Raw genomic sequence first — 24,977 nt, forward strand, 5'->3', positions numbered from 1 at the left:
AGTCTGAAACAATACCAGTGCCACTATAATGCTGCAGTACACAGGGCCCACCACGTTTTATGTGAACAGTCCGAAATCGGGTGGCGGAATCACAAAATTAGCAGCGCTGCCCCACAACTAAAGTGCACAACGCCCCCTACTTTTTCTGTTTTATTCTTTTTGCTTTTTTTATTGCCCTTAATAGCGACGCACTCACGCGTAACCATACCAGCTGCGCACAAAACTTGTTGCTATTGAAAAACGAAGCCCCAAGGTCCCGCGTACGCACTACTTTCCTCGCTACAAGGCTTCCACACTGGACAGTACACGCAGCAATACCTGTCTCCAATCGTCGCCGTGAACCTGTGCTAAGTAACCTGTACTTGGATTATGTCAAATGACGCGTTAACTGCATTTTATTGGCAATCCTGCGCCCACCAACAATCATGTTACTAGTGCGACATTAGGATGGCAATATTAGTTTTGAATAAAGAGTCGGGAAAGGTTCCGATTTGATTCTATACTTAACGAAAACAGCGTGCTCGGCATATGCTATACAGTACAGCACCGTACCAAGGCAAACACGCAAAACCAGCAGAATACACAGTACTTTTCTTTTTCGTGAGCCACTTTCTATTGAAATTCCGTTAACGAGACCGCGCAGTATAAAGACATAATAAAAAGAAAAACACTTAACCCAAAACAACGTAAAATCAAACAAACAAACAAACAAAAACTATGAAATCTCAAAGGATTGAGGCCACTATTCAACGTAGAATTACCGGTACTATACACTGCGGTTGCAAAATAATAATGAGCTTGCCGAACACCAATAAGCGCACCATTGGCGCTTTATAAGCTAAGGAGATCGATTTGTATGTACACGCCGCACAAGTGAAGCGGCTATATTCGCGTAGCTGGTGACCTCTAAGGAGGGAAAAAAGAAAAAGACAGCGTTGGAAGCACGCGCTATCAACAGCGTATCAAACCTTGGCTTATATTCAACGCGAGGGGCTCCACTGTAAAGTCCACGATGTCGCTTTCGCTGCCATACGTGCGCCAAGACATCGCCGAGGATCACAACGCGGCACGAATAACAACGACGACGACGACGACGTCGTTGTGAGAACTGCATGGCGTGCGCCGTACTCGCGGCACGATTTCCTCCTCCTTGGCAAGCAATGGCCGGCGCACAGCTGTGTCGAAACGCTGCGACCGTTGCAGCAGTTAAGCCAGACTTCTGCGGTGATCGCGGGCGCCTCGCATCGTTACTTAGGCTCAAATTCGTGACAGCTGCACCAAGAGAACTTAATTGCGCACTTAGAGGTGCAATTACAGTTCACAGGTCGCACGCGCTAATGCGCCCCCTTCCTTTTCTTTTTTTCCTGTAGTGAAACTGGAAAACAATGGCGTGTAATAGCCGGAATACCAAAGGGAGCCTCTGCGCATTTAGAGGTCAACAGCACCGAGACACCACTGACCCGTAGAGCTTGTTTTGTATTATCACTTTCATGACTTCGGCTATCTTCCTGACATTGACTGCGCGAGCCTTCGCCGCTGCCGTCCGACCTTGCCCTTTAACGCGGGTAGACGAACGCAGGTTTGGAAGGGAAGCCATACAGAGTTCACAAGGTCACCTAATGGGTGCTGCCACCTTTTAAACACGTGACCATGCCGTCCTCGCTTGCTTTCTGGTCGCCTTTCAACAGCTGAAGTTGCGCTGCGTCGCTTCTAAAGAAAAGCGCCATATTCGCTACGAACGCGCATTATGAGAATGACAATGGTTCCGACCTAAAGCTCAAGAAATACACATTGTAAAGTGTTAATTATTTCAAGGCCTTACATCGGCCCGAGAACAGGAGATGATCCTCCATATCTCGCAGCATTGTGCAATAAGCGCGCAGTATAAGCTCAAGTATATTTCCACAGCCCGTATTCTGGATCGAACAACTGTCGCATATATCACGTCCAGCGGGCGCAAGGCCCATCGCGCCAAATGCCACATCGCACTACATTCCCAAAAGTATAACAAATCGAGAATGTGCCCATAGATGGTTAGCCCCAGGAGTCCATAGCTTTGTGTGGCGGTTCAGTCATTCAAATGCTCGCAAGAAGAGGCGTGGAGCGGGTGGCGTAACCGCTGCATATATCTGTAAACAGTCGAGCATGTACCGCACATTTTTCATACTCACAACGCTGGGAACGCGAGTCGGTGCGTTACCACTACCCCCCCCCCCCCCCCCCCCCGTCGAGCAAAGCGCCAACCTCTTCTGCAAGAGCTAATAGAGGTTTAAAGAAACGTAAACCGGAAGAACCCTATTTCTGGCCGTTCGGAAATGTCGCACCCTCTTATTAGTTCAATGGGGATTCACATCCCGTCTGAGTGGCTAAACGAAAACGCGGCGAAGTTAGCAATAACAGTTGTACGCCTAGAATAGGGGCCTCGCCATGTCGCCATAAGTCAGTTCAACAATGTCCTTATCCTGGCAACACCCGACGCTGGGTCACGCAGTCACGTCGAACACAAGCGGGCACTTAATCCACGGGAAAGAAGTGCGTGTCGCGTTACATCCTCACTTAGGAGGGGGGGGAAAGCCGCACTTTCGTCAGAAAGGCGAAGCATTAATTGCAATAGCAAATTAGTAGACAGCTATACGAAGTAAGTTTTATCGGCTGTATAAACTTGTAAACATTCGCTTACTAACTAAATTAACACACATGGAGTCACACGCGCACAAGCAAACATGAGCACACCTCACTCGATGACCGCGGAAACTCGCTGTCAAAACGCTGGAGTGAGGATGCGCGGCAGCAGCAGCGAGCGAAATGACCTTCGTGCTGCTTCTCGCTTCAACGCGACCTAAGTGGCGAAAACAAAGCGCACACAAAGCTATGAGCCCTTGGCGCATCTAGACTACTCATCGCATATCGCTTTCAAGGCCAGCGCGGCCGCGCCACATACGCAGCAGCAGCCGAGTATACCCACCTCCATCCTCTCCCTCAGGTGCCTGGGGCGCGAAGGAAGACGGCGCGCTTCCTCCCCGCTTTACTCCCTTGCGCGCGCGAGATTGAGCCGCCATAGTTGGCTCACCCTCGCACGCTTTCACTCGCACATACATAGCATACACTCTTAGAAAAATTTACACCCTATGGGGCGTATCTTGTTCCACAACAATAATCGTCATCCGTGCTGCCCGCATTTCCTTTCTTTAACGCTGCGAGCCCGGTACTTTCCAGTCACGAACGGCATGCGCCTTATCAGTGTGACGCAGCATTCTCGACAGGAAAGTAGCGAGCGCCGAGTTTTCAGGAAAGGAAACGCAAGCAAGGCAGATGACGATTATTGTTGTGGGACAAATATACACCCTAAAGGGTGCAACCGTTTTAAGAGTGTACAGCACGCCGCGACGGCGGAAATGCGCCTGGAGCGTCCATATAATTGCCGTCGCAATTAAAAAGCTATCGGAGATCTGAAGTGACATATCAAGATGGGTAAGTAGCAGCTTCACAGATAAGCGGTTCTCGAGCGCAGTTGGGCGCTGTTCCACCTTGTTCCCCGCTTGATTTTACGAGGCTGCACCACCTCCGCTCGACGCAAGATGAACACTGCCTTGCATACGCTTGCATGGTCAGAGCCCAGGAGAATCACGCAGCCAAATTCTGGAGCAGCTTGCGCGAAGAACATTGCCCCGAGGTATAGTTTAAACACGCTTAAAAAGGTTCGTGAAAGTGGCAGTATGCTATCGCACAGAAGGTTGTTGAGAGACGAAGCTAAAAAAGTAACCTGCAAATGTGACTATTGTGACACTCGTCGACCTACCGTCAGCCGGCTAACTTCTCTGCGCGAAGGTTCTTATAACCGCGGGTAAATTAATCCACGGACGAAATGCTACGTGCGAGCGTCCCCCTTGAGGGCCAAGTGAAAGCGATTTCGTGCAGCAGATTCGCAGCCTGTTCGGCGACGTGGTTCAGCTGGTGCGCGAGGTCGCCGGAAGTGAGTCAGCAGGGCGCCCCAGCGGTCGTCGTCCCGCGGAGTCGAGCGATCTGCCAAGGCAGCACCGCAGGCTCGCATCGGCTCGGCAATGGAAACATCGCTCAGTCGCTCCCAACGCGAACCTCACAGTGGTTTGGGTTGTCAAAGGCATAAAGCAGCCGAGATGACGACCGTCAAAAGCGCGTCCATCACACATGCCTGGTCAGACAGCTCGATACACGGCCGGGGGGTCAGCGCTCGGTACGATCCGGCCGCGGCGAATGACAAGGCCGCTAAGTGGGCGTGCGTGCGCTTCTTGCCTCCTCTCCCCCCTCCCTTCCCAACAAGGTCTGCGCACGCGTCTTTCGCGAACCTCGTGCATACCTCGCCCTCCAAGGTCAGCGTGCCATCTTCGTCGTGTCAATCGCTTGTCAACCGAATGCCGGCACGCGCCTTTCGCGAAGATCGTTTCCACCGCTGTATACTTTCGGATTCGTCAAAATCGTTATAGGCTTCGCTCGCTTCACGAGCGCCGTTGCAGAAATGATGGCGACTGCTGTGCTAACGCGACTCGCCGGGTCAATGACAGTTGCGGACTTCACTCAGAATTACCCAACTTTGCTCGATCTAAAATGCAATGAAGGGTTAGGCATCGTGGAACCTCGTTTTCCCTCCGCTTACCCCTCCCCGCCCCTCCAAAAGATAATTGTGAGCGCCTTCAAATTCTCGATAACTCGGTTCGTCGGCTAACTCGCATGACGGAGGGTTTGATACGAGAAAGCTGTTAAAGCGGTTACAACTCAATCACTGGTAAGCACATTACACGTACTACGTGTCACATATTCGCGCCGATCTTCAGACGGCTCGGGCGAAACATCGAGCGCACAGTGAGAGAAGCGACAGCCACGATACCCACAGACAGAGCATGCGTATTGCGAAACGCATACGCGAAAGCCGTTGAACTGCTCACGTTGAACTGCTTAGAAGGCTAAAATGCGGTTATCACAAGATGTGCACATTAATGAGCGTGTTCGTCCGATTTCACAAAGCTGCACAGGGTTAAATTTGTGCACAAACCATCGATGATGACTGCAAATGCAGAAGCGAATAGCCGAGCGCTTCGATAAAGCTACTCGCTTTAATATGGGGATGGCGTGCTTGACGGCGCATATATGTTGCAATGAGGATATTTAGGTTGCGTTTGTAGCTTCATTGGGTTATTCCGTAGAGAACGAAGCCGTTAATCACCACATCGGTAGCGGTATAGCACTAGTGGACAGCAAGGACGTCTTGAAAGAGATACAGCAGTTGGCATTCGCCAACCAACGCGCCCCGCAACTTGTGTGTGCAAGCATGCACACGAGCCCTCATGCACCGGCGCAACATCCAACCACCAACCGCGTATACCGAACACGAAAACGGCTAAAAGAGCAAAAAAAAAAAAAGACTATTCGCTTCAAAAAAAATCATAAACGATGAGGCGCACACGCCACGAGGCGACCAGTCTCTCGTATATAGTGCCGTGCAGTAGACAAAAGCACCTGCGCAACAGATTACTCTGCGGAATGCACTGCTGCAGCACGCACGTCCGAAGGCGAGCGCGCTTCCTTGGAACATTTCCCGTTTACTTCGACGGCCTTAAAACGCCACTCGCCGGTGCCCCAGGCATGTAGACAGCTTTATCAACATCCTACGTAATAACTGCACAAATGGGCGGGCTAAAAATTTAATTCGCTAAGTGGTACGTTGCTGTGTCTTCAGTATGTATAGTGTTCCATTTATCAGTTTTGTATCGTTTGTAGTATTTTTTTAACAGTTTCGCGGCGTTCAATAAAAACACTCTTTCCTAGACCTATAGCTAACCGTCTCTTCATTTTGTTGTTGTGTGGCTTCATGTGACAAATACAATGTGTTGTTCCATCTGCACGGAATTTTATAAAAAGGTGAATTTTGTGAGGTTATTTTCCGATATTCTATCAGGTTATATGTCTTTGTGACCGCCTGAAACTCGGTATCGTGCAAAATACGGCCGATAATTAATAAGGATATCTTAAATAACTGCTTAATTACCAATTATAGAGGAGACATCGGAATTTGGGAATTGAGGACCCAAATTCATATCATTAGCTTAGCAAAGACTTCTCTAAACGAAATTGTCTAGGGTGCTAGAGCCTGCAGTACTTCGGCATTGCGGGCGGCCCAGTATGGCACTGCCAAAAGAAATATGGCATAGTGCACCAGTGACGTCAACATCTCCATCCTCTCCATTGCGAGTGCAGACCAACAACTTCGCAAGCTTTAGTTGGCACGGGCTTCAACGCGACCTTCTCGTTTTTTTGCGTGGTGACGCCAGGAATCGACACGGAGCGTGCTCTAGTCCGTTTCCAATCTTGTGGCGGTACCGCAGCTCGGATAATCAAGTTTGCCAATAGCAGCAAACAAAGAAGGTTTTATGGATCAGAGTGAAGAAAACTCGTGATTGTCATAGCATTGGCGCCCGCGCAGCAGGGAGGCGTTTTCTAATAGGGTGGGGAGACCAGCGCCTCTGACACGCTATTTAATTTTAGTTTGGGTACAGGGATGCCCACAGCCAAAATACTGCACGCCGTAGTACCTACGACGATTTTTGTGAAGTTGTTGGGCAACACATGACTGTCCGGATTCCAATTCGCACATGCAATTGTGCCTATAAAATCGCTAATTAAAACTTTATTACAATATTTCTGTTACTTGTGAGCCATATTTTCCACGACGGTGCATCTGTATTGGATGGCAAGACTTGCAGTCTGACAGCAGATGATCAAATGCGCTTATTACGACTTACCACTGCAGCATGCACCGTGTGTTATTTCGTGCAGAAAATAAAACAGCTTGTATACCTGCTGCATTCGCGATTTCTGGGAACGAAAGCGAAAGGGGGCACCGGGGGACATGCGCGGTGTTCAAGGCGGCTGTGCTGGTTCTGAAGCATCAACCCCCCCTCTCCTCCTCCTCCACCTCCCCGGAAATTTTCGATATCCTCGCCTTCCTGACTATACCCGGGTGTGTGTGTGTGTGGGTGTGTCGGGGGGGGGGGGTGACAAAACACCTATGGGCCCCGGGTGCCAGACGACCTGGCTACGCCACTGCGTGTATGTTCCAACGGGTGTACATGATTGAGCGCATTCGGAGCACCGGTCCAATATGCCAGGGTTTGAGCCTGACTGCGTGCTGCAGGTGCGCATATGGCCCGAGAAGGCGTGCACCATACGCAGCCGCCTCGAGCGCAGTGGCGATGGACAGCCGTCTCGCAGTCCAGTCACGCTGCCGCCAGCGGCCGCGCACCATCCTTGGCACCGTTTCCGCGAGAGGCGCCGCCGTGCGTCCCGATGGAGGCGTCACTCAAACGCGCCGGCGTCGAGGGCAGCCGAGGCGCGACATCGCGAGCCGTATATACACCGCGCGAGGCGAGGTGTCCCCCCCGGTTATGACGAAGGCCCACGCGGTCCACCACGACCCCTTCAACATGCGTGCCTCTCAGCCGTATACCTCTCAGAATCCACGCGGACAACAGCAAGGGTGTACAGGTGCCACCCTTTCCTTTATCGGCCGGAATATCATGTCGTCAGCATGGATTGAATACAGTATTAACGAATGTTACAGGGGGAAAAGAGCACAAAACTCCGCAGCTCTCGCTGTCTTGTTCAGTGTGGTTCGACAACGCGGACTGCATAAACCCGGCGAGTCATAAAACCACAAGGACGCAAGGAGGCACACGCACACATATATATAGGACATACGGCGCTATAGCCCAGTGTGACCCGTGCGTGCCTTCTTACGTCCTCGTAGTTTTATGCGCTAACAAACTCGTTTTGACACGACGAATTAGGCCCACGAGCCCACATCGCAACCGCGGATAATTGGTTTCTCCGAGCGTACGTATGTGCGGGTTATTATGAAAATGTACACAAATCGAAACGTCGACCCTGTGTAAGGTTGCCGACACATGAGCTGCACAAACGAAGCAGCAGAAGTCGCAAGCATGCGCGCAGCCCTCTCACTTCGCCAGCTCAGCTCGCGTCAAACGATGCGGGTGGGCGTATATAGTTACAACTGCTCGGCCTTTTGAAACCTATTGGAAGCTGGAATGTGTTGCTGTTGGTACGGATATGGGCTGCGTTTTAAACACAATATCGAACTTGTCTCGTCGAAGCGAACACATCAAGTCAGTAAATCGGGAGACTGGAAACACACGCGGTAGTGCGCATCTGTGAGTTTAATTATACAGACCATGAAAATTTTGAGCGCACAACTGTAGTTTTTTTAACAAAAGCACATGCCGTGCCGAACGCGCTAACGGCCAGAACTTGCCAACTAAATTAACTTCGGCGTCAAACTTGTCGATGGCTTTAAACGTACGCAAGCGTATCCTGCTCATATATAGCTGCGCCACTTGTATACGACAAAACTTTGTCGAAAATCGCGGGCGCTCAAGAGTGTGCCAGACTCTTAATCGCGCCAATATTCCAAAGTTCCGGCTGCTCCGAATCAACATAAAACAAGGTGACGATTTCAATGGGAGCTGTCAGGAACAAACAGTCCGTTTGACGACCAACGACAGCCATAGCAACACTCGATCTGCAGGTAAACGATAAATATATGTAAACGCGACAGCACGGTGCACAACTGGTGAAGCGCACACGCCAACGCAAGATTCAAAAGCACTGAACAAGGCCCATAATTTGCGCGTACCAAGAAACGGGGCCCGTTTTTATAAACGCACGAGCATTACGCGGGATCAATATTGTGGGGGCAGAGGACCGAAAAAAACAGCACTGCTTTGTCCCTAAGCTTGCTTCTGGTTTACCTTCAGAGAAACTGTTTCCCCGTGTCACTATCAGAAACTTAGGTTAATGAGAGCACTTATTCTTGGCAATAGCAACGACCGCGTCCATACCAAATGCGACAGGGGAAAAAAAATAGATTAAAATTAAAGATTATATATACATAATATATAATGCAGCAAGAAATTCTAAGGTGGCCCCGTTCGCATGCCTGAGCGTTCGCACTGTATAATCTATAACGTCTCACGACTTGCAACACTAGGTTAACACACGCATACAAGTCGCGTCAGCGCGCACAGACAGCACAGTCGCTTCGGTTTTCCATCTGAAGCGGCTCAAGTCGAACACCGGGCGCCCGCTCAAGACCCGAGCAAGCTACACAGCCGCGGAAGACGTAGCCCGCCGAGTGTTCGCGTGTAGACGCACGCGCATCATCGACGCAGATCCGTCCGCTCGCGGACCTTTACCAATCGGTCGTCGCGCAAGGGCTTGTCGCGCGACGCCGGGCTGTGCACGCAATGCGGCTCGAGCACGCGCCGTCTGTCGCGACGTCTAATGAGATGCGCCGCAGCCGTTGACACCCAGTAGTGCGCCGTGTTGTACGACGCCGGCGGAAAGCGAGGAGTGGGGGACTGGCAGCGACACACGCACGAGTCCGCCCACGGCTATAGCGTCACGCCGAGGGGGCCCGAATTGTGCAGACGCCCACACCGTCGCCCGCCCGTGTGTTACACGACGAAGGGCGCGCCCAAAAACGGTAACACCGAGAAAAAAAAAAATGCGCTCGCTCGCGCAGAGGCCATAGAAGAATACGCGAAAATAGGAGGCGACCTTCTTGCGCAAAAAAAAAAAAAACGTAGGAAAGAAAAGCAAACAGAGGACTAAAAAATAATAAATTATGCGGTTTTACGTGCCAAGACCACGCTACGATTACGAGGCACCCGTCCCCGGGCTTAGCAGCACAACACCAAAGCCACTACGTCACAAGGGAAGTTGAAAACAAGAGGACAAAAAAAAATGCCCGAGCATATTACCCTTTAAAAAAAAGGGGGGGAATATGTATTCTTGCAAGAGTGGCGCGGCTGTCATTATGATCCATGGTTGTTCCTCCAGTGAATGACATTCGCATGTCCGCCGAATTCTCGTGGGCCTCGAGCCTGGGTCGGCCAGAACTCTTTGTGAGGCAAAGCAATCAGATAGAACAGCAGGAAAGAAAACCACACCTAGAACTCCGCCGCACATTAAAGGCCAATGACAGTTACCAGGTTTGCAGGATTTTAAAAAAAGAAAAAAAAAAGGCGCAAACGTACCATGTGAACAACGTAAAGGGAAAGAGAAAAGAAATATGAAGAGAGAAACAGTCAGAAAAGGTGCGGTATATGGGCATACTCTGGCATGCAGAAGGAAACCCCCACCTTGGAACTATGTTTTTCAACTATCAGCAATGCCGCTGCCGTATAGTTACTGCTTCTCAAACGCTTCAACCCTTCCTGCCCACAGAGGGTCGGTGTATACGGTTACCATCTGCTATAGAGAACCACCAAAGACAGACTTACACTATTTTAACCTGTAAGCCGAACCCTAACAATCATCGATGTCTATAATTTTCTTTAAAAAAGGACGGTAGAAAAAAAGGCCTTTGCAAAGACGCTACAAAGCGGCGAGCATATCGTATACGTAGTAACTCGGTAGCATGCGTCATTTCAAAGCGAGTTTAACAACTGAAATGCAGACGAAGGACAGAAGGAAGACAGGGACAGCTGCTCAACTATCAACCGAGCTTTATTTTCGCGCCCGCACCATAGCAGCGTACGCGCAAACAAAATACAGGCCAATTCGTATTCGATCAAAGACGGATAAAATACATTCTTAAAGAAGGATGCGCACATGCCTCAGCACCAGTCGACCTATATATATGAAAGAGCGAGCCCTTCCGGCAGGAGACTGCGCATGTGCACGCGAAGACCTTGCATCTGCATTTTGTCTGCGTGTTGATGCTGTGAAACCGCTTATTTTCGCGCGCATTATTTTACGCGAACTTCGCGACTAGAATAGTAGCGTAATGTAAGGGCACGCGAAATTTTCTGGGAATAGACAGGGACACAGTGGTGAAGGCTAAAAAAAATTATTTTGCCGGCTATAGTTTATTTGCTGGCACGTACTACTTTAACATCCAGAGGGAACGCATTGGATTTATTTGGCTGCGCACTGAGATTGCGCTACTCCAGTACGCTCAAATGCTGTAGACAGGGAATGTCCAGCCTCGCAGAAAGGGAGCGTCATACTTCGATGAGCCAGGCAGCGTAGAAGGATGCTTTGAAAAGGCAGCAATGGTTAAAGGGGAAAAAAAATTGCAACGGAACTTTCGCGCCCAATGTGAAGCGTACGTCAGAAGCCCGAAATCGAGGTCGGGTGGCCGCGAGTATGCCCAAAGTTCTCAATTCGCGAACAACTGGGGCGCGAAATTAGAGGGTTTTACAATATATGTAATTTCATTCATGGCGAAGAAATAAAACTCATTTGATCGCTCAGAGCTTAAATGTCTCTTTTTCGTTCACCTTATAAACAGCCCAGCTGTAAATGAAGTACAGCTCACGTCCCTATTCGGCTGGTCAGAGCCGCTCGGCAGTGCTTCAAAGGTGGCGCAAAACGGCAACTATATAAGCATCACTACGAACGTAAGTTGGCGCTGATGACAATAATGAAACGACGCATGAATTACGCTATTCTATCCACTTGTCGTAAAAACAGATTTAAAGCTGTCAGCCTCCAAAAGAAAGAAAGAGAACAGCCGAAGCGCCATATGACACGACCCGGTATGCACTTGGCTATTCGAATACCATTCGAGCCACCTCAGAGGACACGAACTTCACTGGCCGCGCCGCATTGTGTTCAGGTTTCAAGCCAGACATTCGGTTTGGTCGCATAAACCTCGCACTTGAGCCACCCCCAGGACCTCCCTCCCATCAGCGAATAAAACCTCGCCAAGTCCGCAGTTAGCGAGAACCACGGCAGAACCCTGCAGCCTGTTGTGACGATATCCCAAACGGCGACAGCGTGGAATGCGTTTCCGCCTTGGCGCTAACCCGGCAACGGTGCATCCATTTCTCCTTCGCGATAAACGCGCTCCATCCTCGCCGAAACGCGTCACAGCGGGGATCCACTTTCTTCGCCTCTGACCACGTGGAAAGCTTTTTGGCTTAAATTACAAGCGCGGTCGCATTCCGCACTGCGAAATGGACGTCCAGACGACAAGCCGGAAATAAGTCGGAAGTGAGTGCCATTCGGTCGCGGCTCTATGCGCTGCATGTGCGACGCGATGTACGCAATTTCCGAGAAACGTCCGAGAAACAAGCAGGCGCGTGAACGAGGCGCTGACCAGCTGCTCCGACGTGAGAGAGTGCTGTGCCGGCTGTTCATCTCATCCCGAACGAGAAGTGTTCACCTCTCGGGTGAATCACGCGCAGCACAATGTGTGTAACTTTTCTGTCCACCGGGGAACGGATCGGAGAAAGTTAGGCCACGCCATAGCTAGGACCTCAGCACCCTGAACCACGTTTCGATTAACACCGTCAAGCAAAAAAAGAAGAAGAAACCACCCACCGTGCTAGTATACGAAAGTGCGGCGGAAAGAGACTATGCGCAGTCCAATCAAATTTTACCAATGAGAGGGATAGGAGGCATTGCACATAAAGTGTGCCAAATGAAGCTTTCGAGAATGTGAACGATCTGTAGCTACAGCTACCAGACACATCACGCACGCTCAGGAATAAAAAAAAAAGAGAAAAGAAAGCAAAAGTACGCGAGAAGCTCCAACCGCGCGCTAAAGTGTGGGCAGAGCCGGACGTCCGAGCGCCGCCTTGCGCAACGGGAGATCTCGCTCGGCACCGGCTCACCGCGGAGTCAGCTGGCGTGCCCATCGCCGGACGTGCGGAGGCGCGCGTCCGTGCCATTACAGCTCGGGAGTCATCTCGCGAGTGTCGCAGGAGCCGGCGGCGAGGCACCCAAGGTTGGACGCTTCCTACGCGAGCTCGGACCGCGCCGCCAAGGGCGCTTCCGCGGGTGGGAGGCGCGCGGGGGACCCGCGTGGGCGACGACTCGCTGTTTCTCCTCGTGCGGGCAGAGGCCGTTCCGCGGAAGAGCATCCCGCAGGCGGAAGCATCCTCCGGCGGCTGTCGTCGCGCGCGCCTAATGACATTACGCCTTCTGGGGGCCGGCATACCGCGAAAAGGGGGGGCACCAAAACCGGAGGACTGCGGGGCAACCAGCGCGGCCGAAACGAGGCCAGCGTGGAAGGCCGAACTCCGCGAGAGGTGGCCGGTCGGAAGCGCGCCGCGGGCGATGAATACGGAATGGTGGCACACCCGCCGTCGCGGCAGGCCCCGCTTAATTGGCCCGCTCGGTGCCAGCTGCCGCCAGGGCCGCGCGCGCGCACACATCCGCGCTCCGACACGGGGGCCCCGACCACGCACACCCGGGCGCCGCCGCACCCACCGCCCGCGCCTGTGAACTTCACCCGGTCGCCGCCGACACCTCGAAGAAGCACAGTCACGCTCGACGCGCTTTCGGTGCCACCTGCTTAACGCGTCTTTCGCAAATGCCTCGGACGTTCAGAACGCAGGCTCTCAATTGCTGTCTTACGAATGCGAAGGAACTGAAATCGAAACCATACTTACAGACCAACTGTGCAGACGATGCGACAAGAGACACACCACGGTTTTCTTGTATTGTCTGATCGCCATGTTTAACTAAAAGCGCAGTTTATATAGACTTCGAATAGTCAGCCCTATACACCACAACTTGCAGTGATGGTCTTCAAGCGGCAGCACAGCAAACGCATATATCCGAATAACGCTTTCCATCGATCGTTTTAGCTATATGTACAGACACTGCTGATTTGCAAGAGGGCTAATCGACTGTCGCGAGGCATCGTCTAACAGGCGCATAATTGTGAAAAATTGATATTTTCTACATATCGCACCTATTTTCGCCACAAGCGTGTCGTACACGTACTGTTAGAACACTGCTTGCTTTCCGGCGCTAAAGTCAACTTTAAAGCCTTCATGGATACTATTCTTTTTTTCTTCAAAAGTGCGCACAGTGGTCAAAAACAGGTTAAGAAAAAGTGGATATTTAGCGCTTTCGATCGCGATTACAATTTTTTTTTTCCTTCTGAACAAAAGGAGAACTTGCTCGCTTTTGCGTGGCGTAGATGGAATGAAAGGCGCTCCTTCTCCATCACAAGTTTTCATCCTTCCTCATCGTATCTCATATTTTTACATATTTAGATGGCTTCTAATTATTTGTCTGGGTAATGCGAAGCCAATTAAGGTGTTTTGGGCGAGCAACGCTCGCTATGTCTGCGACAAAGTTGGTACTTTGCAGTACCTGCGTCCAGGCTTTATTTCGTCGACGTCCGTACAATAGCTTCATTATTTCGCTACACGACGAAGAGCGTCTTTGAAGGAAATTGCGCTCGCTCCCTCTGTCTCTTTCTCACACGCACACACAAACACACAACGGGAAAGATTCAAGTGGACTGTGGACCCTAATCATGTGGTTTACTGAGCGTGACTTTTGCGAGTGCATGTACTTCGCAGACAGAATGCTAAAGCATAGAAGAATTAAGAAAAGCGCGAGAAGTTGAGAGAGAGAGAGAGAGGGGGGGGGGAAGGGGGGCTTAAAAATTTTGCGAAACTTGCCAACGGGACCAATCGGTGCCTCGCAGACCCGAAAGAAACTCCCCACTCTTTAGCAGACAAGGGAAAAAAAAGCTTACCGCTTTTAATGGGGAAGAAAACGAAAAAGCGGTTTATTATGTCAAGTTTCGTGACATGTGATACGAATATTACACCAATATTACGTGACTATCAATGCAACAAAGATTTCACCAGCCAAGCTTTCACGAAGTTTGTTAACAAACGGTGAGCTTTTGTAATAGAACGGTGATCTGTCCGGTGAGAGTTCGCTTAGTGAGGTCTCGTCCTGGACTCCTCACGGCTATAAAATGGCGGGCATTTCTGGAGCGTCGCGGAGTGACCGCTGTGTTACACTGTCCCGTTTTATCGCAAGATCTGTACAGTGTGTTTATCGGCGTTTCGATGTCCTGTCGACGCAATACGCACTATACCGTGTCACCACGACAGCGGAGACGTGGTAGCAATAAACGGTGCTGGCGGCGACACGAGCCGAGCCATCGCATTCAGCCGGAGTGCATAGAACTCTGCTTGCGCATAGAAATGAGTGACTGTGCTCTATAAAGCTACAGCACATCCTCGTTGGCGAGGAAAGCATCGCCACTCCCCCTCTCTTTCGGCGAAGAGCTAGACGTGCAACACAAGCACGCTTCTAACCACAGCCGGTCGGGCCGCCCGGCCTTCTATAACCACGTTCCAACGCATCTGCGTGAACACAGTGTGACAAGATGCCCTCACAAGCGCTGCTGCAGTTTACAGCGCGGTAATTATAATATGCATGCGCGTACCTCGGGCTAAAATCTTCTTTTCACATTACGTGGCACCTATAATGTAGTGGCGAACATCCTCAAGTATAGCGATGCCTGCTTTCTTCATTGGAAGCACTCGCATACGAACCGCACGATTTATGCACTTTTTGCTTTCTGTCCAATAGACAAACATGATACAGTAAACCCTCCGTTGTACGAACGTCGGTTAGCAAATATTTCAGAATAACGAACTTTTTAGTAAATCCCCCGCAGTTTTCCTAGGCATTCAATGCAAAAATCTTTCAGTTAAACTAGGTTCTGCGTAGCGAATATTTCAGTTGAGTGAACTTGATCAGTGGACTTGGGCTCATTTTTTAAAATCAGTTCAACGAAGTCTTGCGCTCTGCACCGCTGGCTTTCTTATAAAATAAAACTCTTTTTATTTAATGATGCTGTTGGAAATGGGTTCCACGAATACCTATATGCATTTTATAAGGCGTAGGTATCCATACAACCCCTTTCCGTCTGACTTCCTCAGTGTGCGCATAGAAGAACGCAAACTCTTCCTGTGGGCGTTTTTCAAAACGATATATCCATGTGTGAACCAGAGATGTGTGCAACGGTGTCCACGTAAGGAGACGTCAAGGCATCCCGAAAGGTCTAAACTACGTTACTCTTCAGTCTAATGAACTAAGCAACAAAAACTAAGTAAAACCATGTCTCAGTCAATGAATCTGCAGCGTTATGCGGGTCGCTCTTACATGTCCCACGCGGATCTACCGTCGGCCCACTCTTCGTTCCTTCGACAGCGCGACAACGTTTCCTCGTTAACAGTACGGGCCATCCCGCGGCAACAATGGGATCAGAGAAAAAGCCTCAACAACCGCTCGCACGAGGTGAACCATGCAAATGCAGCTGGGCAAACCCCCTAAAATTAAACGGAAATCCGACACCCCAAACGACACGGCGCTTCAGAGAAATTAAGCTTCAAAAAAAAAAAAAAAAGCGCGGCGGCGCGTAGGCACGATGCCAACAGCGGCTTGCCCAGGGACTGACCTCGAAAGAAGTCGGCACGAGAGAGATGGAAACGAACGGGCTCGTTTGAACTCTTGTCGGGTGAAACCACTTAGGCGGACAATTAAAGGAGAGGAGGCACAGAGGAGGCAAAGCGAAGGGGGTTTATACGCGTCTCGCATAAGCTACCGGGCATACGATACGGGGGTACAGTGCCACCAGCTTGACGAGCGTAACCTTGAGTGTAAAGGCGCAGCCGTTAGGGGTCTAACAAAACGACTCGCGGCGCTCGCCTGTGCGGGCTACAGAGACAACAGTTCGCCCGCTGAATGACGTGAAATTAATAGCATCATTCCGTTGCTTATTGTCACCCGGCACAACGCACGCAAGGCTAAAACGAACACAGGATGCGGTGCAAGCCGAACTCGGGGCAGCTCTCTGGCGCTTAATGACAAACTCAGCCACCGCAAACCTATCGAATTAATCAGGACTTAATGTACGTCCCGACGCAACACCTGAGCTAGAGGCACTCCACATCGGAGGCTACAACTCCGAACTTATTTCATTCACAGCCGCTCAACTCAATCAACAACACGAAAAACGTAGCCATACGGGAAGTATGTGGCATGTCCCCTCTATTTCGTTGAGTACATAGCCACATAAGCTGCCAATGGCCGATGGCGCGGTTCTTGGTCAGCGGTCCTTTACTGCTGGATAGCCACCACAGGGTTCACCCCCAAGTAATAATAATAATAATAATAATAATAATAATAATAATAATAATAATAATAATAATAATAATAATGCAACACGATAACTCACAGATAAGCTACTAAATCAGTCCATATTCAAGGTTTCTAAGAATGTGACACGTTGGGTAAAATTATGTAAAACCGGAGATTCTCAGGCGGCCTACGTGAGCCCTTAATTTGCAGCTTCAAAACGTGTCTGGACTCGCGTATCCGGCAGCCAATAGATTTGACCCAAGGCACGAGCCGATGAAACAAAATTTCCGAGCGCCACGCAATTTCGGGCTCACGTGTTGGCTCTAAGGAACGGAACGTCGCGCCGCGGCATGAGAGCTTTAGATTCGGGGACGCAAGCGGCTTGCCTACGCAAGAACTAGGGGCCACGGTACTGCGCATGCGCAGACCCGAGCGTAGGGCTTCGCGCATGCGCAGTAAACCGCGGCCCCTATAGTTCTTGCGTACGCAAGCCGCTTGCGTCCCCGAATCTGAAACTTCCGGAGCGAGACGCCGCGGCGCCAAGCGGCGTCCCGACAGGCAGCCCCGGGGGCCGTCCTCATCCATCTGACGCCGGTGGCGAAAGTGACCGCCACCGGAGTGATCGATAGCAGCCGAGTGGCAGCCCGCCACGCCCGCGTGGCCCCAGAGGGCCCAGCGCTCCGCTGATCGTCGGCGAGACTCCGCGCTACGCAGCAGCCTGCTCGCGTCCTCGCACCGCTACGGCGAGGCCCAAGGAGGCAGAGGCATGCCCGGCGGCTAACCCGATAACTCGGGCAGTGTAATACACGCGTACACGATGCCGAGCTTCTGCGGTGGTGCACACCGAGAGAGTTAAAGACGGCGTAAAGAGCGATGGAACGAAACATGTTATAGGCTGGAAGAGAGCGGTATGGATCAGCGGGCAAACGGGAACAGCCGATATTCTAATTGACATTAAGAGAAAGAAACGCAGCTGGACAGGCCATGTCATGCGTAGGATGGATAACCGGTGGACCATTATAGGGTTACAGAACGGGTTCCAAAAGAAGGGAAGCGCAGTCGAGGACGGCAGAAGACTGTAGGGGGAACGTTGAGATTAGAAAATTCGCAGGAGCAAGTTTGGCACGGGACATGGGCATGCAATTGGAGATCGCAGGGAGAGGCCTCCGTCCTGCAGTGACGATGGCTGATGATGATGATGATACTGAGAGATAGTATATAAGCCCGAAGATGAGCCCTACACTCGGCGGACAGGCGCGCTTTGCATCCAGAGGCACGTGAGCAACATATGGAGCTTATACTCGCGTGGACAAACGCGGTATCGGGATGGGCGCGTTCCGCCAACGTACACAGTGCACCGAGACGTCGGGCTCGATACTCGTAAACTATACATGACAGGCCACATTGACGGCGCAAGGAGGCCTTCAACGGCATCACCTGGAACCACGTGCTCGAGTTCATCAGGGCGCGAGCACGACGAAGCAGGCCATTCAGTGAGCGTGCAAAGAGACGTTTCAAGCTGAAAGCGTCGCGTCAACCATGCGGCGAGGAAACGGGCCATGCTACCGCCCCCAGCCTGCGCGTGCATAGTACTACATACACTTTAATCGTCACTGGGGATGCTATCGCCGCAAACGAGGCTGCTCTCAAAAAAGGCGCGGTTTCGTAAAGCTCGCCGGTGTCCGGAGGAGACCCCGCGCGGGACCGCTTAACGGTCCGGCATTCGGGCTCTCCCACGGCCGGCTCCACATTCCGCGCGCCGGAATGATTCGCCGGCCACACCTGCGGCGCAGCGAGGGGCGAGGCCGGCCTGGTTTCCGCGGCCATCGTGCGCCCATCGCTGGAAACGGCGCCGATCACGGGGCCGCAATCACGAACTGCGGCGCCCAGCGAGCACAAGTGCGACGAGTCACGCCGACACGCGCGCACCGTAAATAATGCCGTTGACAAGCTGGCATCGCACACTCGGACGGCTGCCAATCAGAGCACGAGACACGCAGGAGAAAGTTTCTTTTTTCCTTTTTTTTTTTTCGTGCTCCGACTGCAGCAGCGCGCGCTTCGGAGCTCCGTCTGTCACGTCAGCCACATTTCCGTGAAATGTGCCGGCAAACGCGCGCACTTCCCGCGGAACTGCAAAATTAGCTCATCAACTACGGCGTCCCCTTCCGAGTTTCCTCGCCCGGCACGCTTTCTCGCGGCTAGCAACAGATGCGCGCGTTGAAAAGTCAAGGTCAGACAATTGTGGCGTTTTACGCGCCGATTCCGCGAAACGAAAGGAGGAAAAGAGAAGGGGTACGCGAACAAAAGAATCATCCTTAGGGCGTTTCTTCCTTTGAAGAAGTATACGCAAACCACGTTAATCTGCATGCGCGCGCGCGCGCAAGAGCCGCGCCAGATGGCGGGGCACGTTTCCGAGGAGCGGAACACGTTACGAACTACAGCAGACACGCGCGTCACGCAGCCTCGGGCGACCGCGCCGACGGACCTTCCGCGTCGTGCTTCCTCTGCACGGCGGGCAACGAGTTCTGTCTGTCGAACAACGGATACGCTGTAGTGATAAACATCCGAACGACAGTGCCGCCGTATGGTAAACGTCACGAAATTAAGCTCTCATTTGACGGTGCTAGACGTCCACGCAATAGGTTTCCACTTGCTTCTTTTTTTTGCCCTCGATAAATGGCTGGCAGTATATAACTCGAAATTTTGCACAAATACCCGAACTTACGATTACTAAAATAAAAAAAAAACTAAATTATGGGGTATTACGTGCCAAAACCACGATCTGATTATGAGGCGCGCCGTATAGTGGGGGACTCCTGAAATTTGGACCACCTGGGGTTCTTTTAACGTGCGCCTAAACCTACGTACACGGGCGTTTTCGCATTTCGCCTCCATGGAAATGCGAATTTCACGATACGCCCATCTCCACGATCGCGTTTACTGCTACAAAATCGGTGGCTTGGCTGACGTTGCAGCGCGGAAGATGTGCTGCGCCATCAACGCCTCTAGCGTATGCATGTAGCATATACTGTGGCGCACCTGCAACGTTTATAACATGGCGCGAGATCGAATGAAATGGGCGTCACACCGGAAGACAGCCGCCATTACCTGCCGATTGGCGCCCGAACGATCCGTCAATGAACGCGCAAACCGGATCCAGCTTTGGCCGGGGGTGCGACTCTGGCTCGATGATCATTCTCCCGATAAAGGCCGACTCTAAGTATGCTGCCAGGTGATTGCTCCCATCATGTCTCTGGCTCCTTGACGTTGGCATCACTGGACTTGTTTCAGCTCGCTGCTGGTCTATTATTAGAGCTAATTAGCATATCGCGGTCCGAAACCACTGCCTTTTAAGGGAAAGCCGTTCTTATATAGCACTCCCACTTCAATGTTTACTGCATGGTGGCACAGTTGGCCAGGACACCAAATATGTTTGGAAGTGTAAGGCCCCAAGTGCGATTGTCACCGAATAGCTACAACAGCAACAACGAACAACAATACGGCGACGCCGCGAATGCAGTTGAAAATTCTCGTACAAAAGAAAAAAAGAAGAAGAAAGCTAGATTTAGGTTTTGCACGCCCAAAGGTCGGGGATACAAAGAGCTGCAGGCGTGTAAAACACGCAAGGTATACGCAACAGATCGCAAGACGAACGTGGGGTTTTGCGTATACGCAAAGAGGACCGGGCGCGACATTTCTAAAACTCCCTGTTCACACGCCAACCCAGCATCTCACGAGAACACGGCCGGGGCATAGCGCGTAGCGATCCTATTCCAGCTCTTTTCGTTTTCGCGCTTCGCCCGTAATGCGTGCGCGGCGCTAGCCGCCAGCTTTATCAGCATGATCGACCACCGGTGGTGAATGGCAAGAGAGGCATAGAAGGGAGCCAAAGGAATCCTTGGGTACAACGTACTGGCGTCGCGAATCGTAATGCAGAACAGGCCACGTCGACGTGCCGTGGAGTGGAAATGGAAAAGCTTTGAACGTGCCAGCATCCGCACACGGTCTCCGCGCCTGCCCCCGCGATCTCTTCCAAGGAAAAACTGCATGCGTGGAAAGGCCACCCTTACAACGGCTGGAACTTTTTTTTTTTTAATTGCATACACGTCTCACACTTCTCGCCCGAGATATATAGCTTCCCGTTGGCATCCCCGTATTGCCACCGATTTCAATTTGAACCGTTCCTTCGGAGTGTACGAGCGACGATATGTACATACATGGAGTATGACAGCTAGGGAACGTCACTTCGCACCTGAGCCGCAGCGCCGTTTGCCGCAGCAAACGTCTCTATCGAGTGTGTGTGGTTTTTTTAGCTGCACGAAATATAAATCACCTGGGGACACCAAAAGCAACTGAATCGGGTGTTTTAAAAAAATTATTACGTTTCCATCAAAATTCGCGCCGTCAATTCAGTAATTAAAAAGTTCGTTAATTAATCAAATTTATTTATCGATGTTTCAATTTAAAAAGAAATCATGATGCGGTACGTCACTGCTGACAGAATATCATTGGTTGCGTCCTCGTATATTCTGTATTTTACTTTTATGAGCTTGGTTAACATTAGCTGGGGCACCCTGTATACAGAGTGCTTTTCTTTTCAGCTGCACCAATTGAATATATATATATATATATATATATATATATATATATATATATATATATATATATATATATATATATATATATATATATAGGCGGACATTAGTTCAGCGCACAATCAAGTGCGCAATTGACTAATTAACACAATATCCATAATTAAAGTTTTACTAAGTTACAGTACATATTGCAGTTTGCGAATTGTAGCTAGCGAGTTTGCAAGGCGTATCGACTTGGAACGAATTCAGCGGATGGCACCGGTTTCGACATATGCGCCGTCAAACTTGCACCAAGAAAATGCACTCTTGTTCCACTTACTTCTTATCTGAAAACCCGTGTCATCCTCAGACTTCTAAGTTCCTACATCGTCTTACGAACTCACCGGCTACAATTAACAAATCGCAGTATGTGCCTTAAAGTAATTACCTAAGCAGTTACGTTACTTATTCAATAAAGCTCTATTATTTATTGTAGAGGTAATATCCGCTTCATTGAACTGCCGGAGGTGATCTTGAAAATTTCATGCAGCTTAAAAAAAAAGAAGAAGAAGAAGAAAGAAACAAGCAACAACTTGTATAATGCCTTACAGTTTTGAGGGGCAGGAATCCATGCAGAAACACGGTATTATAAAGGACAGTAGAAACGTACCCGCAAGAGATCAGGAGTACATGAACCACCTACTTCCGCAAGACATTCCTTTCGTTAATCCCTGGTTAAGACACAGTTAATGCATAACATTACTCTACTATTTTATAAAGCTCGAGCTCAGATGCCGATGTTTTCAAGCGACAAGTAACTGGTACACCATCCTCTTCGCAACGAATGCGGTTGTAGGCGATGCAGCAGCAGGGCATACACTTTAGCTCTCATGCAGTGCGGAGGAACAGTGGACAACTCCACACGTGACGAGCGCCAGGCATGCACGCATGCATTGTTAGTGGCACCGGAAGCGCAGCGAACGCTGTGGCCCTTGAAAAAAAAAAAAAAAAGGTAAGCGACCCTAATTTTTGACTTAGGTGTCTCGTAGTGGCACTCGCAACTCGGCGTTGGTGTTCTTCAGGTTAACTTTAGGCGAACGCAACGCACGAACCGAACTCGGAGGTGATTGTTTTCTATTAATTAGCCGGTTAATTATCCTAAGTTCTTGTGTGTGACGCCATTAGTGATGTCCTTACCAACGCTTTCTACTTCCGGGTTTCCAGGGATTTCGCCAAAGTCGTCCTCACGCGGCCGGTCTCTAAAGTCTACCATTCCGTGCTTTGGTGTGCGGTAATCACTGGTTTCTAATTAATCCTAATTATTCCAGACACTTCAGTAACTCGTAACTAAACTTATACTTTGATATCGTATCTATAATGAAACCCATGAATTTTGTACTGTACTATCTTTTTTTCCCCGATTTATTTTGAATTTCCTCCCCGGTCGCCTCAAGAGGTGAACCGGAAGTGCTGTAGAAACAAGAGTAACTCGATGCTTGTGCCAAAAAAAAAGGGGGGGGGGAAGAAAAAAAAAGGGGAGAAAAAAAAGAAGAAGAAAAAGATTAAAGCGCGTCAAAGCAGGATAAGTGAATCGGCTAAGCATTCGGTTTCACGGCGCAAATCGTAGTACATGCAGGTAGGTCTCACCGACTCCGTGCAATACAGTAAAGGCTAGAAGTCAGCCAATCAGGTAAGCCAATCTCCGTAACTTCCGCGGCGCACCGATCCGCGGCCCTGTTAGAGACGCATATATGCAATTTCAAAGCATACATTTAGAGCATGAGGGATCGACGTTGGGCTAGTTGGTGTTGCATACTTGGCCAGGGCAAACAGCGCGTAAGGCGAGGACCAGTGAAAGAACGACAACACAAGCGCTAACAACGTTGTCTTTATTGCAACAAGGCAATATGTAGAAACCACGTACAGCTTCCCCACATGCGCCGAGCATATCGTCAAGGATAAAATACATTGATTAAAGTTTTTTTGCATAGAAAGGATGAACCCTCAATTTATAAAGGTGATTATTACTCAGGAGCGGTCTATAGCGCGCCTACATTGCCTCGTTTGTGAATAGCATGTGCTTCGGCTATCGAACGCGCGTAGGTCTGTCGGTATCTGCCGATAACACTAAACTCGGTATCTGCCGATAAGCCTAAACGGCCGGAAATTCGGTTTGCAGCCACATTTGCCACAATGTAGCGCCAAGCTGCTCCCTTGCTACTGGCGAAGGTTGTTTTTCTGTTCTCCAAGGCGAACGATGAGGCACCGTCCGGTTTGCCTCATGCACGTCTTTTTTGCAGGACAGTGGAATCTCGTGCACTATACTCCAACGGTACATTTTACGGGCGGTTTCGTGCGCCCGATATTGTACACACTCTTTTGGGGTCCTTCGGGGTTAACACGTCTGCATAGCCGGCCTAACTTGTGTCGGGCTGCGTATACACACTAACCTAACCTTTCTCAACGACCACGTTTGTTGGCAATACGCGCCACGCTCAGCAGAAAAATTTTAATCAATGCCTTTTATCCTAGACGATATGCTCGGCGCATGCGGGGAAGCTGTACCTAATTTCTACATATTGCCTTGTTGCAATAAAGACAACGTTGTTAGTCAGCGCTTGTGTTGTCGTTCTTTCACTATAGCATTCGCCTTAAGCTATGTTCACACTACAGTCGTAACGCGCGTAACAGCTCTTTCGGCGTATCGAACGTAACGGCTGTAAAAAACGTTACGGCAGTTAAGCCGGCACCTTTGTTCACATTTACTGCTGCGTAGATTACGGCTTTTACAACAGGCCAATCAAATTTGGAGCTGCAGAATCGACGTCACCAGCGGTCCAATATGGCTCCTGTCAACATGCGAGCGCTGGCCGAGATCGAAGAAATTCACGCTCAAAACAAACTTATAGTCATGTATTCTATCGCCCAAAGACGACGAAGGCGACGCAGCAGCGTTTGGGTGCGGCAAGTATTTTTCGACAGGGCCGTGGACGGCGATTTTCACAACCCATTCGTCAAGCTCCGAGTTGGGGACGCTGCGATGTTTCATAACTTCATGCGCATGTCGCCCCAGCAGTTCCGCTTCCTTGAAAACCTAGTGAGACCACTCATCGAAGTTCGGAGCACGCATCTGCGGCCATCGATTTCCTCGGCGGATAATGCTATGTTCACACTACGGTCGTAACGCGCGTAACAGCTCTTTTGGCGTATCGAACGTAACGGCTGTAAAAAACGTTACGGCAGTTAAGCCGGCACCTTTGTTCACATTTACTGCTGCTTAAATTACGGCTTTTACAACAGGCCAATCAAATTTGGAGCTGTAGAATCGACGTCACCAGCGGTCCAATATGGCTCCTGCCAACATGCGAGCGCTGGCCGAGATCGAAGAAATTCACGCTCAAAACAAACTTATAGTCATGTATTCAATCGCGCAAAGACGACGAA

At 50.4% G+C, this 24,977-nt stretch overlaps 1 protein-coding gene across 8 annotated transcripts in view; it reads right to left on the reverse strand.

Moving 5' to 3' along the window:
- spir (spire type actin nucleation factor) overlaps positions 1-24,977 on the reverse strand; it is a 233,425-nt gene that overhangs the window by 122,592 nt on the left and 85,856 nt on the right. The window lies entirely within an intron of this gene.

Source organism: Dermacentor albipictus, chromosome 1 (genome assembly GCF_038994185.2).
Source record: "Dermacentor albipictus isolate Rhodes 1998 colony chromosome 1, USDA_Dalb.pri_finalv2, whole genome shotgun sequence".
Lineage (NCBI taxonomy): Eukaryota > Metazoa > Arthropoda > Arachnida > Ixodida > Ixodidae > Dermacentor > Dermacentor albipictus.